The sequence below is a fragment of the Globicephala melas genome, chromosome 1 (genome assembly GCF_963455315.2).
Source record: "Globicephala melas chromosome 1, mGloMel1.2, whole genome shotgun sequence".
Classification (NCBI taxonomy): domain Eukaryota; kingdom Metazoa; phylum Chordata; class Mammalia; order Artiodactyla; family Delphinidae; genus Globicephala; species Globicephala melas.
Genome location: NC_083314.1, coordinates 62,231,813 through 62,246,197, shown reverse-complemented (window position 1 = coordinate 62,246,197; position 14,385 = coordinate 62,231,813). Strand labels below are relative to the sequence as shown.

The 14,385-nt window shown below is 40.6% G+C and overlaps 1 pseudogene; it reads left to right on the top strand.

The window, feature by feature from the left end:
- The first annotated feature begins 1,504 nt into the window (after positions 1 to 1,504).
- On the top strand, positions 1,505 to 13,458 carry LOC132593889 (flavin-containing monooxygenase 5-like; annotated as a pseudogene).
- Positions 13,459 to 14,385: the final 927 nt, after the last annotated feature.

Below are 14,385 nucleotides of genomic sequence, written 5' to 3'. Positions count from 1 at the left end.
CACTGGAGAGAGGGATGTAAGTGAAGAAAGGCAGCTCATAGATTTCAACAGGGTGGACCGTTGTCCCATGTGTCCAAACAGAAGCCAAGAGGTGGGAGCATCACCACAGAGCCAGTTGCCAAACCAGAGGCCCACCAGTCAGCTTGATGCCTCTTTCTCCCTCACCAATCACTCCATCGGTCACTGAGTTCCGTATCTTGACCTCCTAAATGTCTGTCTTATCTGTAACCTCTGCCTATGCAGGTCCTTGTTTCACGATGGCTCACCTCCTTCAGTTCTAGCTAATCAGTTTTCCTTCCTTGATATTTTCTCCACTATTTACAAAGTAATCCTTCCAAAACCCAAGTCTGACCGTGGCACTGTCTTGTTTGAAATCCTTCAGTGATGTAGGGAAAGTCTTGTGAGTAGCAGACTCCTTCCCCATCAGGCCATGGAATCTGCCCCATCTTCTTTCAACCCCTTTGCTCTGCCCTCCAGGAAAGCCTTCAACACTTGTAGTTGCCTACCTGCCTGGACTGCTCTCCCTTCTGTGTCTGAGTACACACAGATTCTTCAGTCATTCTGCCTCTTATCTGGGTGATCAATTTCTATTTCTTCTTAGAAACTCAGCTCAGATAATACCCCTTTTGAGAAAACTTCTCTGTCCCCACCTCCCTTGGAGTCATAAATTTCTTCTTCTTGTGCCACTTCTCTTCTATAAGTGTCCTTCTGTTACTACCTGCAACATTGTACACATTGTAACATACACATTGTAGCTATTGCTTATTTGTTTCCCAGCGACAGCAGGGCATTCTCCAGGATGTGTACTGGGCTAGGTTAATCTCTGAGCAGCCAGAGATGCCTGGATAGCAACACATCATCAGCCTGAGATAAAGGTTGGCTGACTGGATGACGGAGAGGCACCATTTGGAAAAGTTGCAAAGGCAAGGACTGGAGTACGCTAGGACATCCGGACAAGAGTCCAAAATCTAAAGTCACAAAATGCAGTCAGTTTGGGCTACATCATGGGCATCAGGAGAAGGGAAAGCAGAAAGCACCTCCAGGATGTGAATGAGATGACAGCCACTCTCACATACCAGAGCCCTTCTGCACTTCATGTTTCAACTCATCTCTGGGACAGAGGTGTGGGTTTGCCTCAAGAGACAGATCGGAGTCCAGACGGACTCTGCACTCTTTAGACACATGTGCAGAGCAATGTGAACCGCCTTACCCCAATATTCCACTGCCATTTAGGGCCAGGGTTGGGAAATGAAATTCTGTTTATGCAATGAGATAGTTCTGTGGAGGCAGAAGTTTGACTGACTCAGGTCCTTAAATATATAATTAGAGAAATAAACTTTCTGCAAATTGAGGGTGGTACAAAGGCTTTGTATGTGTCAGAAGGGATAAGCAAAGTCTTAATTTGTTGTTCTGCAATTCTCATGCCGTCCCCAGGCCTCAGCCTAGAAAGGCGCGCACAGGCTCATGTAGGCTCCTGGCAAACGCCCCAAATGCCTTGCACGCTATGGGCAATCAGAAGATGACCCTTGGGTGAACAAGGTAGAGAGTACTTTAGCCCACAATTATTTTGTTTGTTCACTTGTATGGGCATCAAGCCAGGAAGACAGGCTGACTCCACATGGAATGAAAGCCTTTTTTGAGAATGCAGCCTTATCTCCTCTGTATTTTTGTGGCAGAGATAGGATGAGCCTTTGCCATGACACCAGTGGTGCAGCTGCTAAACCAGTGCTCAGATATTAGAAAACTGCTAAGCTCAACAGCCTTCTCAGAGGGTCAGCTTCTAGATTTCCTGTGCATTATGCAGCCACTCAAGTGATGAGTAAAACCCCAGCTCTATCCTCTGCCACCCTCCTTCCCATCTCCCACCTGTACCCAACACACACTCAAGGCTCTGGCCTCTATAGTGGTCACCCTGTTGAAGTGTATGAGCTGCTTTTCTTCACTTACGTTTCTCTCCCCTGTGCATGTTCTGAGGGCAGGGAACTTACCTTATTTAACCACATATTCCCAGTGCTCAGCCCAGGGTCTGACCCACAGAATATGCTTAATCATTGCTTGTAGAATTAATGAATGAATGAAAAATGTTTAAAAAGGAGAGAGATCAAGAGTAAAACCTGGAGACAGCGCAGGGACAGAGGTTTAGAGAATTAAAGAATGTTAAAGTAAGAATGTTTATGGAAATTATTTAGTTCAACTTAATTGTACACATGAGGGCCATGGTAAGGAGCCTCACTTATTTTGGTGAAATGAAATGAAAATACACCTGTTGTAACAGGAATACTATCAGGCTACTAGGTAGGTGGTTTTCGAACAGGGGATTTTTACCCTCCAGGGAACATCTAATAATGTCTCTTTTTGGTTTTCATGACTGGTGGTGGGTGGTGCTACTGGCATCAAGTGGGTAGAAGACAGAAATGCTGCTAAACATCCTGCAGTGCACAGGACAGCTCCCTCCCCACCCCATCAACAAAGAATCATTCAGTGCAATATGCCAATAGTGCCGAGGTTGGGAAACCCATACTGGGTCAACAAGATGAGCCTACTGGTGTTGGCTTCAGTCAAGTGTGATTGTCTTACCTTGTGCCTTTCTCTCCTTGCAACCCTTTCACGATCATCTACGATCTAGGGTCTGCAGTACATAGCCTACAGTGAACTCAGAGGCTGCTGCTCCCATGGTGATATAATAAATTGTGATTTTTGGACTCCATTATTAACTTAATTCATTTGGATTAATTTTATAGTCTATACAGAACCAGAGGGCTTTCATATAACATGATTGTTGGTTCCTAGTTTAGTGGTTAGTCCAATTACATGATATAGTTGCTTCTTCCTCTGCTGTCAAACAAGAAGCAAATGATGAAATGCTGGGACTTGTAGCTTCCATTTTCAAGGTTAGAGGAAATTATCAACAGACATGGGAAATACGTCCTCAGGACCATCTCACTGGGTGCAAAGATTGGGTTGTCATGAGATTCAAGAAATGTAGAATGGCAGATGCCAAGCTTTTACAAGTATTTTTGTGTATGCCAAGTTTTTGTAATAGGCTTGTATATTTCAGTGCTTTTTGCCACTGTCCTATTTGCTTTGCTACTTTTAGTCCTATATGTGCTAATTAGCTGTTTATGTGTTTGCCTCTTCCTCAGATCGCGGGTTCCTTGATGGCATGAGTTCCACATCTTATTCCCCCCGCTTGGCATGATGCCTGTGAAATACAGGCTCCTTGTGCTAAATAGTTATGATAAGAATAATCTGGATTCAGGCCCAGATTTAGAGTCCAAATTAAACTACTAATTAAAGGAAGAATAAGGATACAGCGTTTCAATTGTCAAGCTGAGGTCAGTTGGGATACAAGGAATGATGTCAAGAGTTAGTTTTGCTAAACCAAGGTCAAGCACACTCAAAGTCAGAGTTGGAAGCTGTCGAATAAGCACTCCAACTTAGGGTCACAGAGAAGTTGAGAGCAGTACCTTTATCAGAAAGGGGTTAGGAGCTTTAAACACCTGGCCACAAATGATAACATCTTCTATTCTTATTCACCCAGTTGCAAAGATTGACACCTGGTGCTCAATTTGCTTACTTCTCCAGAGGGTTCTGACACTTTCAGTAAATCATCAAATACTATTGTATACCTGCTATGTCAGGCACCAATGATATAGTAATGAACAAAAGAGAGACCCTGCTCTCAAAAGAAGTTTACTCATACCGGACTTATATACCATATTTACAAATGTTATACTTGCTGAGGAAGCCCAGTTTGAGGGTGGAGATTAAGAAATGGGTAAAGTCTACGAAGTCCTTTGCCCCTTTGTCACTGACTTTGCTTTCTAACTTGAAGGCTGATCTGAAAGTGGAACTTTGATTCTTCAATATTGTCTTTTCTATTCTCTGGAACTTTTAAAAAATAAGCACTATTATTAAATCTAATTGAAACTTTTGTTGCAAATATAGAATTATTGCTTGGAACATGTTAAAAATATTTATTGGTACTTTGTTTAGTTAAGTTTTGTTTTGTTTTAGTGGATGCTATAGGGATGTAAAATATATTTTTAACTTACTGCACTCTCAACTAATGTTTATGGTACAGCCCAGTATACTTATTTTCTCTCTCTGTCCTTTGTGCTATTCTTATATTTTATTTCTACATATATACTTTAATCTTTACAATATGCTGCTATTAATTGTACCCTCAGACATCTGTTATCTTTTTTTTTTGGTTGTCCATGGTCATATGATTATTTTTAATTGGAGTATAGTTGCTTTACACTGCTGTGCCAGTTTCTGCTGTACAGCAAAGTGAATGAGCCATACGTATACACCCAGGAATCTGCCGTCAATCTTATCTTTTTACCTTGAACACAATATGTCATTTTTCTCTGGTTACTTTTAAGATTTTTAATTTATTCCTTATTTTTCAGCAGTTTGATTATGATGTATCTAAGTGTGGTCTGATTTAAGTTTCTTCCAACTCGGGGTTTTTTGAGCTACTTGGATCTATTGGCTTACAATTGTTATGAAATTTGGAAAATTTCTGATCATTAATTCTTTACCTACTTTTTCTGTCGCTCTCTCTCTCTTCTCATTCTGGGACTCCAATTACATATTTAGATTGCTTGATGTTTCCTCACAAGTCACTAATGCTCTGCTCATTTTTCCCTGCACTTTTTCCCCTCCCTGCCTCATTTAGGTAGTAGCTACTACTGTGTCTTCAAGAAATTCACAGATCTCTTTTTCTGCAGTATTTATTCTGTTATTAACTTCAAGCATGTATTTTTCATTTCACACATTGTATTTTGCACCTCTAGAAATACCATTTGTGTCTTTTTTAGGTCTTCTATTTCTCATATCTATGTTTTCCTCTACAGTTTTTGAGCATACATAACTTTGCTATGATAGCTGTTTTAATTTTTCTTTATATCATCTCTTTCATTTTTGGTAAAAAAAATAATTTTTATTTTTCTCCTGGTGTCGGTCTTATTTTCCTGCTTCTTAGTTTTTCTGATAATTTTTTTTTGCATACTGGACATTTTAGGCTTTAGGATATTGGATTTTAATGCTTTTCTTTAACTAATTTTTAACTTTTGCTCTGATATGCAGTTAAGATACTTTGAATCAATTTAATTCTTTTGAAGTTTGCTTTTAAGTTTGGTTATCATTAATCTAGATCTGGTTTTAGCTTAGTACTAATTTAACCCCACTGCTAAGGTAACACCATGGGGGGAATAGAGAAAGATATATCTAAGCAGTTATACAGGTTGTTCAATGGTTCCAGTTATTATCACCATGTAGCAAGTTACCCCAGTTATTATCACCATGTAGCAAGTTACCCCCAAACTTAGAAGCTTCAAATAACCATTTTTTATAATGCTCACAGGTTCTGTGCATCCAGAACTCAGAAAAATGGTGTAGTAAAAATGACAGTCTCTTCTTCACTATGTCTGGTCCTCAGATGGGAAGACTTGGCGATTGGGGGCTAGCAATCTGGAAGCATCTTCATTCTCAAGTCTGGTGGTGGACACAGTTGTCAGTTGGGATCTTTCCAAGTGTCCTGAGCCTCTTCATAATATATGGTGGCTTTAAGATAGCTGGACTTCTCACATGGAAGCTCAGGCCTCCAAAATGGGTGTCCCAGTGAATAAGACAAGCTGAATCACTTTCTATGATCTGGCTTGAGAAATCATGTGTTCACTTTCATTGCACTCTATGTGTTATAAGTGAGTTAAAAACACACGCAGATTCAAGGGTAGGAAGCACAGGCTCCACCTCTCAATAGGAGAAATATCAAAGAATTTGAGGCCATTTATTTGAAACCACCACAACAATCATTAAAGGAGCTGATAAATCAGAGTGATGAAGAAAGAACTTGAATTTGGATAATCAAGGGTTTCCATTCTATTTCTACCATTTACTAGACAATTAATCTCCCTTGAGTCTCTTTCCTTGTCTATGAAAGGAAATAATAAATTTTGTAATTGAGTCGTTGTGGGGATTAAATGAGACTATACTTACAAAGTGCTTATTAACTTAGAACATAGTTAATGCTCAATAAATAATAGCTCTCTCCAAACTAAATTAAATCAAAACACTTAACTACACTAATAACCTATGCTACAGAAATATTCCAGGGTATAATTTTGAAGTCAGATTTTAAGAAAAATAAGAATTTTTGGAAATATCTTGAAAAAAATAGCAAAAATTACTAAGCGGTATAAAATATGCTTTATATATTGAAGACAGGAGAAAAACAAAGACTAAAGAAGATGTTAACACCACTGTCAAAGAAACACTTCCCATCCAGAGTCCTGGGCAAAAGAACAGCAAGAAAAGAGCTCCCTCTCTGGCCTAGTGTACATCTCAGGGACATTAGGGGAAAGGGTCCCCAGTGTCTCTTTCGCCAGACTTTCAGACACCACTATGTGAAATGTCACCCTAAGTTAAGAGCAGACCAGGGTCTCATCCCACATTGGCAGAACATTCCAACTTCTGACAGAAATGCTTTTTAAAGTATTAAATGTGGTATACATGGGGAAAAAAAATCTAAGCTCAAATGAGGCTAAAGACCCAGTGGAAGAAGAATAAGCTGTGAACCATTTATTGTGCTCTCAAATTTTGGTCGATGTGCAAAAATAAGTGTTGTCAAACTAAGTGCCTATACTGTTAGGACAGTGAATATTAGATGGACATCGAGAATATTAATGTACCTAAGAAATGATAAGACAAAGGGAACCAGCCCAGGAGCAGTATCAGACTAAGGGTGTTGTCTTCCCACCCAAGCCTGTTGTTTCAGGTGATTTCAAGATAGGCACCACTGAACTCAGTGAAAGAGAGATGGGTAAGGCACAAAGACCAATGAATAAGAGGAGGGTCAACAGGCTTAAGAATGTTGTCTATGGAAGCACTTTGATTATTGTTATTTATATTTTTCTGGACATAAAACAAGCCAGGAGCTAATAACCTAAAATCCTATAAAGTCTTTGAAGAGATTATAATACTGAAGGAAACACAAACATTGTTTTCAAAGGCTTGTGACTATTCAACTCTAAAGCATCACTTGGGCTCCCAAACCTGTACCATCAGAAAGTGAGTTGTGAAATCTGAGAAGCCCCTACAGAAGGCATATTCTTCCATGTCTACCCCAGATGTAGCTGTGGATAGTAAAGAAGAGAGCTCCACAGATTGTAGAAGCATGGTCTAAGCAAGACCCCTTTTCCAAAGCTCCATCTAACTCATTGTAGCAAAGAAGGTCTACTCCAGGTGTAAAAAACCAAGGACCCTGGAGCTCTGATTGTTCCTATTCCCAGCTCCTGCTTGTAGGGCAGAGATTTCATGCCACAAGGGGAAATACTGAAAAATAGGGCTGCCACCCTCTTACATCTCCAGTTGGTAGGGTGTGGTATTACTCTACAAAAGGTAGGCCACCCTGTTACCCTTGTCTCCACCTCCAGTGGAATATCACAGCATGTGCCCAAGAGCTGGCATGCTGCAACTAAAAGATCCCGCACGTGGCAATGAAGATCCTGAGTGCCACAAATAAGACTTGGTGCAGCCAAATAAATAAATAAATAATTTAAAATATATACATAAAAGAAGGGAAAAAATCTGAGCAGTGACATCAGAGGTTACACACCGCAGGGAAAATATACTTCACAGAATTTGTCCACGCAAGCCACCAAGCAAATAAACTAACAACCCCCCCCCCAGCAATATTAATAAGCCCCGGAATGGGAGAGGGGAACTAATCAGAATCCAGACTCACTACAATAACTTAAATGTCAAGTTTTCAACAAGAAATCATAAGACATTTGGAGAAACAAGATAGTGTGATCTTTGTATGGGAAAAAAAAAATAGGCAGGGCTTCCCTCGTGGCGCAGTGGTTGAGAGTGCGCCTGCCGATGCAGGGGACACGGGTTCGTGCCCCGGTCCGGGAGGATCCCACGTGCCGCGGAGCGGCTGGGCCCGTGAACCATGGCTGCTGAGCCTGCGCGTCCGGAGCCTGTGCTCCGCAACGGGAGAGGCCACAAGAGTGAGAGGCCCGCGTACCGCAAAACAAACAAACAAACAGAAAAAGCAAAACAATCTCCTTCGTATTTAAAAATAAGAAAGCCCACGTGAGCTAGGATTTTCTGTCACTCGATGTGCCTTTGAAAGGCATAACAGCTTTGAGTAGGATATTCCTTAAATGCACTAACTAGCAATTTTAGAAAAAAAACTAATCTTGCATGATAGAAAAAAATTACATGGCAATAAAAATCTGATTTTATACTAATATGTTTCCAGATACAAGACACAATGCCAGGAGAAAGAATTGCGGTGATTGGTGCTGGGGTCAGTGGATTAAGTGCCATTTAGGTCTGTCTGGAGGAAGGACTGGAGCCCATCTGTTGTGAAGGAAGCAGTGACATTGGAGGGCTGTGGAGATATAAGTTTAAATAGACTTATGCTTCTATATGTGTAATGACAATTTTTCTTATCTGGGAAATAGGAATGCAAGGATTACAGCACTGATTTATCCTTCAACTACCAGCATAATAGTTGCTATCTTTATCAGTACCTAACACATGTGCTTTGAATCCCACTCCTTCCTTCCTCCCAAGGATGATGTTCAATCAATCTTTCTTCGTTTCAGGGTCTAGCTCCTTGAAGGAGAACTGTGTGCTCCCTCTTCCTTCATCTCCACCATCACTACAAGACGGTTATCCCAGCACTTCCCCAAAACTGCTGTCACTGCCATTACCAATAAAAGTTGACAAATTGAATGGACTTTCTGCCAAGAATTTTATTGCCGTCTCAAGGGGATCCAATGATGTTAAAAACCAGCTCCTTTTCAAAACACTTGTCACTAGCTTCTGTGATTTCACTCTGTTTTCTTTCTGATTTTCCTTCTCAATATTTTTCTACTTGGCCTCTAAATGTTGCTGATTATAGCTCTATTCTCAGTCTTCCAGTCTTCTAACTTTTTGCAGGTTCCTTAGGATACATCCTTATCCCTCCTTGGCTTCAGTTATCAAGGTGTCCTTTATTTTCTTGGTAGGAGAAGACTGAAGGTGGCAAGCCCAGTGCCTATAGATCTGCCAGCAGCCACACTTTGAAGTGATTATCCTTTCTCTGATCATTTTCCCAACTACTTGCACAATTCCAAAATCATGGAGTATCTCCGGATGTCTGTCAAACCCTTTCACCGTTTGAAGCACATCCGGTTTCTGGTAAGTGGGGCAGAGACCACTCAGCATACATGGAACCCTCTTGTTAGAGCCAAGAGCCAGGCCAGAGCAAAATGCACTAAAGCTTTCATTCAGTCTTGGAGGTGAGCTTTACATAAATCTCCAGAGAAGTCGGCGAGAGCTTCTCTCCTCACTTTCCTCAGGAAAAAAAGTATGGTGGATTGGCTGAAATGCCAGACTGTGCGCCCGGTGTTGGCTCACCCCTAACTACATTCGGGACTGCAGTTGGAACAAACTGAGATACATCTCTACTTAAAAATGCCTTGGTAGGGAGACCAGTTATAAATGAACTCTAATGAAAACCCAGAGGAGAGTAGCTGTAACCAACCTTATTCATTGAGGCAGAGTTCTTGGGCAGAAGGGCAGCTGGGAAGAGCGGTCACAAGTCTGAGTTCGTCTCATTCCCAGTCGAAGCTGTGCAACGTGAGGAAGCGCTCTGACTTCTCTTGCACAGGACAGTGAGATGTTGTCGTCCAGACCGAAGGGAAGCAGGAATCCTATGTCTTTGATGGGATTGTGGTGTGTAGTGGCCTTGAAACCGATCCCTTCATGCCACTCAGGTACGTCCTACAGAACGCTAAGACACTGGTGTTATGGGGTTTTATCATAGTGGCTATTGTTATTTTGGGAGAAAGTTTATCATTCTGAAAGTCATCTTAGTTTGAAAATAAACATATTTTCTGATTATAAAGAAATGCATGTTCTTTCAAGTTCCATGCAAATAATACATATTATAAAATTGAAAATAAAAATTACTAATACAACCACCAGTTCTGGGTTATAAGAGGAAAGTGCTACATTTTACCACAGTTGGAAGGCAAAATGTGGGAATTGTTTTGTGTTGGTAATAGTTTGGAGTAAATAGTGAGATCAGAGATACAGAAAATATATTAATATTTAGCTTTATTCCTGAATGTGTATCTATATGTATGGCATGGTGGATATAAATAGCTATGTGCTAGTGTCACTACACATCTTAGAAAAGACTGCAGTGCTATTGTTTACTATTTGGAAGCTTAAGCACCCTGAATATAAGGAATGGTACAGGAATGATTTACCTGCACAAGATCTCCTTCTTTATCTCTAGGAGCAGGATATATACTTGGTCTTTTCAAAGAGGGCTGAACCTGAGACTCCCTTGGGGTCTAAGGAGATGCTAGACTCCCTCCACTTCCATTGCTTTGAGTGTCTGTTTCCCAGTGCGTGAGATGATAAAGTTAAGGTTGGTCAAAAGAGGTCTATTAGTTAATTAGTTATTAGCTTATTAGATGTGTAAATATTCCTGTATTCATTCATTCAGCATTCATTCAAGAAATATCTACAGAGCACCAACTGTGTACCAGAGACTTAGCAGAGAATAAAGCAGACAAAATCTCTGTCCCCAAGGAGTGTACATAGCAGTAGATGGAGAGAGACACAAAAAGAAATAAATATGTGGAAGGTGATGACTGTGAAGAGAAACAATTGCCAGGGGAGGGCGAAGGGATGGGTGGTTGGGGAGAAGGGCTTGTGATGCAAGATTAGATAAGATGGCCAGATAAGACTTCAGTGAGAAAAGGGCATTTGAACAAATACCCCCAAGGAGTTGAGGAAGTGATGCAGATATATGAGGGAAACAGATCGTACAGAAGGAAGAAAAAAGTGCAAAGGACTTGAGGTGGGTATGTACCTGACAGTCCAGTGTGGTGGAAGTAGAAGAAAGAATAGAAGGAGATGATGTTAGAGAGTGAATGTTACACCAGATCAAGAAGGACCTTAGGGCTTCCCTGGTGGCGCAGTTGTTGAGAGTCCGCCTGCCGATGCAGGGGACACAGGAGACAGAGGAAGAATAGATGAAAACATAGTAACTTTTAGGTGTTGAGGAACGCACCTCAGATTTTTATTGTTTCATAACAAAGGAGAAGAAAAGGTTATCTTCAGAGAGTGAGAGGAATTTCAGTAGGGCCAAGGGGAGGGGAAATAATTGAAAGAGCTGCAGTCAGAAATTGAATGGAAGGGCTTCCCTGGTGGCGCAGTGGTTGAGAATCTGCCTGCTAATGCAGGGAACACGGGTTCGAGCCCTGGTCTGGGAGGATCCCACATGCCGCGGAGCAACTGGTGAGCCACAACTACTGAGCCTGCGTGTCTGGAGCCTGTGCTCCGCAACAAGAGAGGCCGTGATAGTGAGAGGCCCGCGCACCACGATGAAGAGTGGCCCCCGCTTGCCACAACTAGAGAAAGCCCTCGTACAGAAACGAAGACGCAACATAGCAAAAATAAATAAATGAATTAATAAACTCCTACCCCCAACATCTTCTTAAAAAAAAAGAAATTGAATGGAAAATTGAACTTAGCAATGATTGAGTTCAGAAACATTTAGATTTGTGCCAGGAGTTCACTAGGTGATCAAAGAACTGCTTCCAGGGGAAAGCTGAAGTTTGGGAGCATATTCTCTAGGGAAAAAGGAACAGGGCAAGGAATGAACCACAATTAGGATGGAGTAGGGCTGTTCAGTGTCACAGGAGGAGAATGAAGGCCACATGTGCATATGCCCCAATATTGTTTAAAAGATGAAAGGCTACAAAATCAACCAGCTATTATGGCTTTACCATATGAGCATATTTTTAAACAAAAATAATACGTTCTTATGTCCTCTCAGCTTCAGGGTCAAGTGAGCACTTGTCCCTAGTAGGAGAGCAGAGTGAATACTGCTAGTGTTAGCAGGAAGGGTGTACTGGGCCTAGAAAGAGATGGAAACAAGCTAGACAGGGATGAAGCATAGGCTGGGAAAGCAAGACAGGGAATTGGTTCAGAGCCATATTTGTAAATAACAAAGATGATGGATAAAGAAGATATATTACTTAAGGAGGAGCCAAGCTCTTTGAAGGCTTGGCAGGGTATAGACAAGTAAAAAGGAGGCAGAAATAAAATATCTGAGTTTCTAGTAAACCTGAGATCATAAAATTTTGGTCCAGACCAAAACTGTAGGAGAATTAATTCTGTCTGATAATGTTCGGCAAGCACAGTTCACAGACCAGGAACAGTAGACCAGAAAATGAGAGGTTTAAATAGCATAGCATTTGAATTTAGCAATAAGCTTTAGAATAGGCCAGCAGTTAAAAAATAAAATAAAATAATGGTCAATACTTGAGCAATTCTATTCTTGCCCACAGGAGTCACAAGTTTCAAAGGTCAGTGTGTCCACAGTTGGGAATACAAGAGTCCAGAGAAATTTCACGGCAAGAAAATCATTGTGATCGGCATTGGAAATGCTGGAGGTGATTTGGCGACTGAGCTCAGTCATGTAGCTGCACAGGTTTGGTGCCTAAATTCTCTTTCCTGAGATGCAACCTGCCTACTACCTGCTGAGATGTGATCATTGCATGAAATATGTGTAGTGTGTATTCATACACTGCTTCAATACTGATTAATTACCTTCTCTCACCAGTTTCCTCAATAGACATCTTGTTAATCCATTCCCAAAAAAATAGAGAATGGAATACAAATAAATATTTCAAACTTTAGTGACTTCCATAATGTTTATTTTTAACAGAGTGTGGAGGCTTTACCAACTCAGCTAAGAGTTACAAAAATGAACTTACCAGAAAACCATTTTTAAAATCCCTTAATATTTTTCATTGACATGACACTTGACACCGTCTTCCAACTCCAATTCCTTCAATAGGGATACAGATTAACTAAGTGTTCTAGATTCTACAATACAGTAATTAACAGATGGATGGGATCTTTTGTGTCAATTTGTGGATCTCTAGTCTTTTTGCATCATTGTGTTTTTCCAGAATTTGGAATTTAAGAGATTGCAGGCATCAAAGACTGCCTTGGAGAAGGTTCAAAAGGGGTAGTGGGTGAGGTCCAGAGGAAAGCTTGAGGAGATCTCCGGAGCTATAAGCAACAAGTCAGATGTTTCTGTATGTGGGAATGTGTGTGGCTATCTATTGGCCTTCCTGTCTTGAGAAAGAAGAACTCTTCAAACTAAAAAGACAAGAGAGTTCTTATCCATTTCTTCTCATGAGCCAAATGAGAGATATCTGAAGAAGTGAGAAAATGATCCTATGAAAGTAAACTGTTATATTGGGAAACATCTATTGTGCATTTATTTGCATTCTCGCCTAGGTATTTCTCAGCACAAGGCGTGGTGCATGGATTTGGAACTGGGTCTGGGATTATGGGATGCCCATGGACATTGTTCTCTTTACTCATTTTAACTCTGTTGTCAACCAAGTTTACCCTACATTCTAAATCAACAAATGGGCAGAGAATAAATTAAATGCTCGCTTTAACCATGACATTTATGGTTTGCTGCCTCAACACAGGTATGTTCTAGGATTTCTTAAAAATAATTTTGCTCCTGCCTTTTGGAGTCAGCAGGTCAGACTTGGAACATAAGGAAGATTTAGAGTTCAGTTTTGCCACCTTGAAAATAGACTTCACCTATCTTAGGAGAATGTTAATCATCATTTCTTTTCTCATGTTTCTTTGGACCTTTCTATTTACTAACCTTAGAAGAAAGAAATTGAATTTCAGGACATAAGAGCAGCTTCATCTGTCCCCACCCTTCATGTTTTCAGGCTAACATGCAGGTATTTAGGCTCTGAGACCTTAGATGGTGGACAAGCAAATGGTATATTATGTCATAAAACTTAACTCCATTTTTCCAAGTCAAGAGAAAGAATCAGGAATCTGGTAAGATTCCAGCAATAAGATGGGAGATTTTGGGGAGAGTCCTTTGAAATTCAACACATTCTTTCTTTGTCTTGAATAGAACTCTGAATCCAGACAGCTGTGGTTTGGATCCTGGCTTCACCACTTTCCAGCGGTGTGATATCAGATTTACTTAACTATTTGTGCCTCACCTTCCTTATATATAAAATGGCAATAACATTAGCACCAATTCAGAGGGTTGTTCTGCACATTAAAGAGGAAAATACATGTATAATTTATAATAGTCCCCAACACATAGTAAATGCTCAACAATTTTCTGTTGTTTTATTATGTTATTAACTTTCTAACTAGATTAAAATTATACTCATGGGATTTTAGTTTTTGGAGGTGATTGAGCGACAACACAGAGAGGTCAATGCCATTGAAAGAGGAATGTATTACTTACATTTCCTAAGAGAAAGAGACATGCCAGGCCACGCAGGGCCACATGGGAGCACTGGGTTT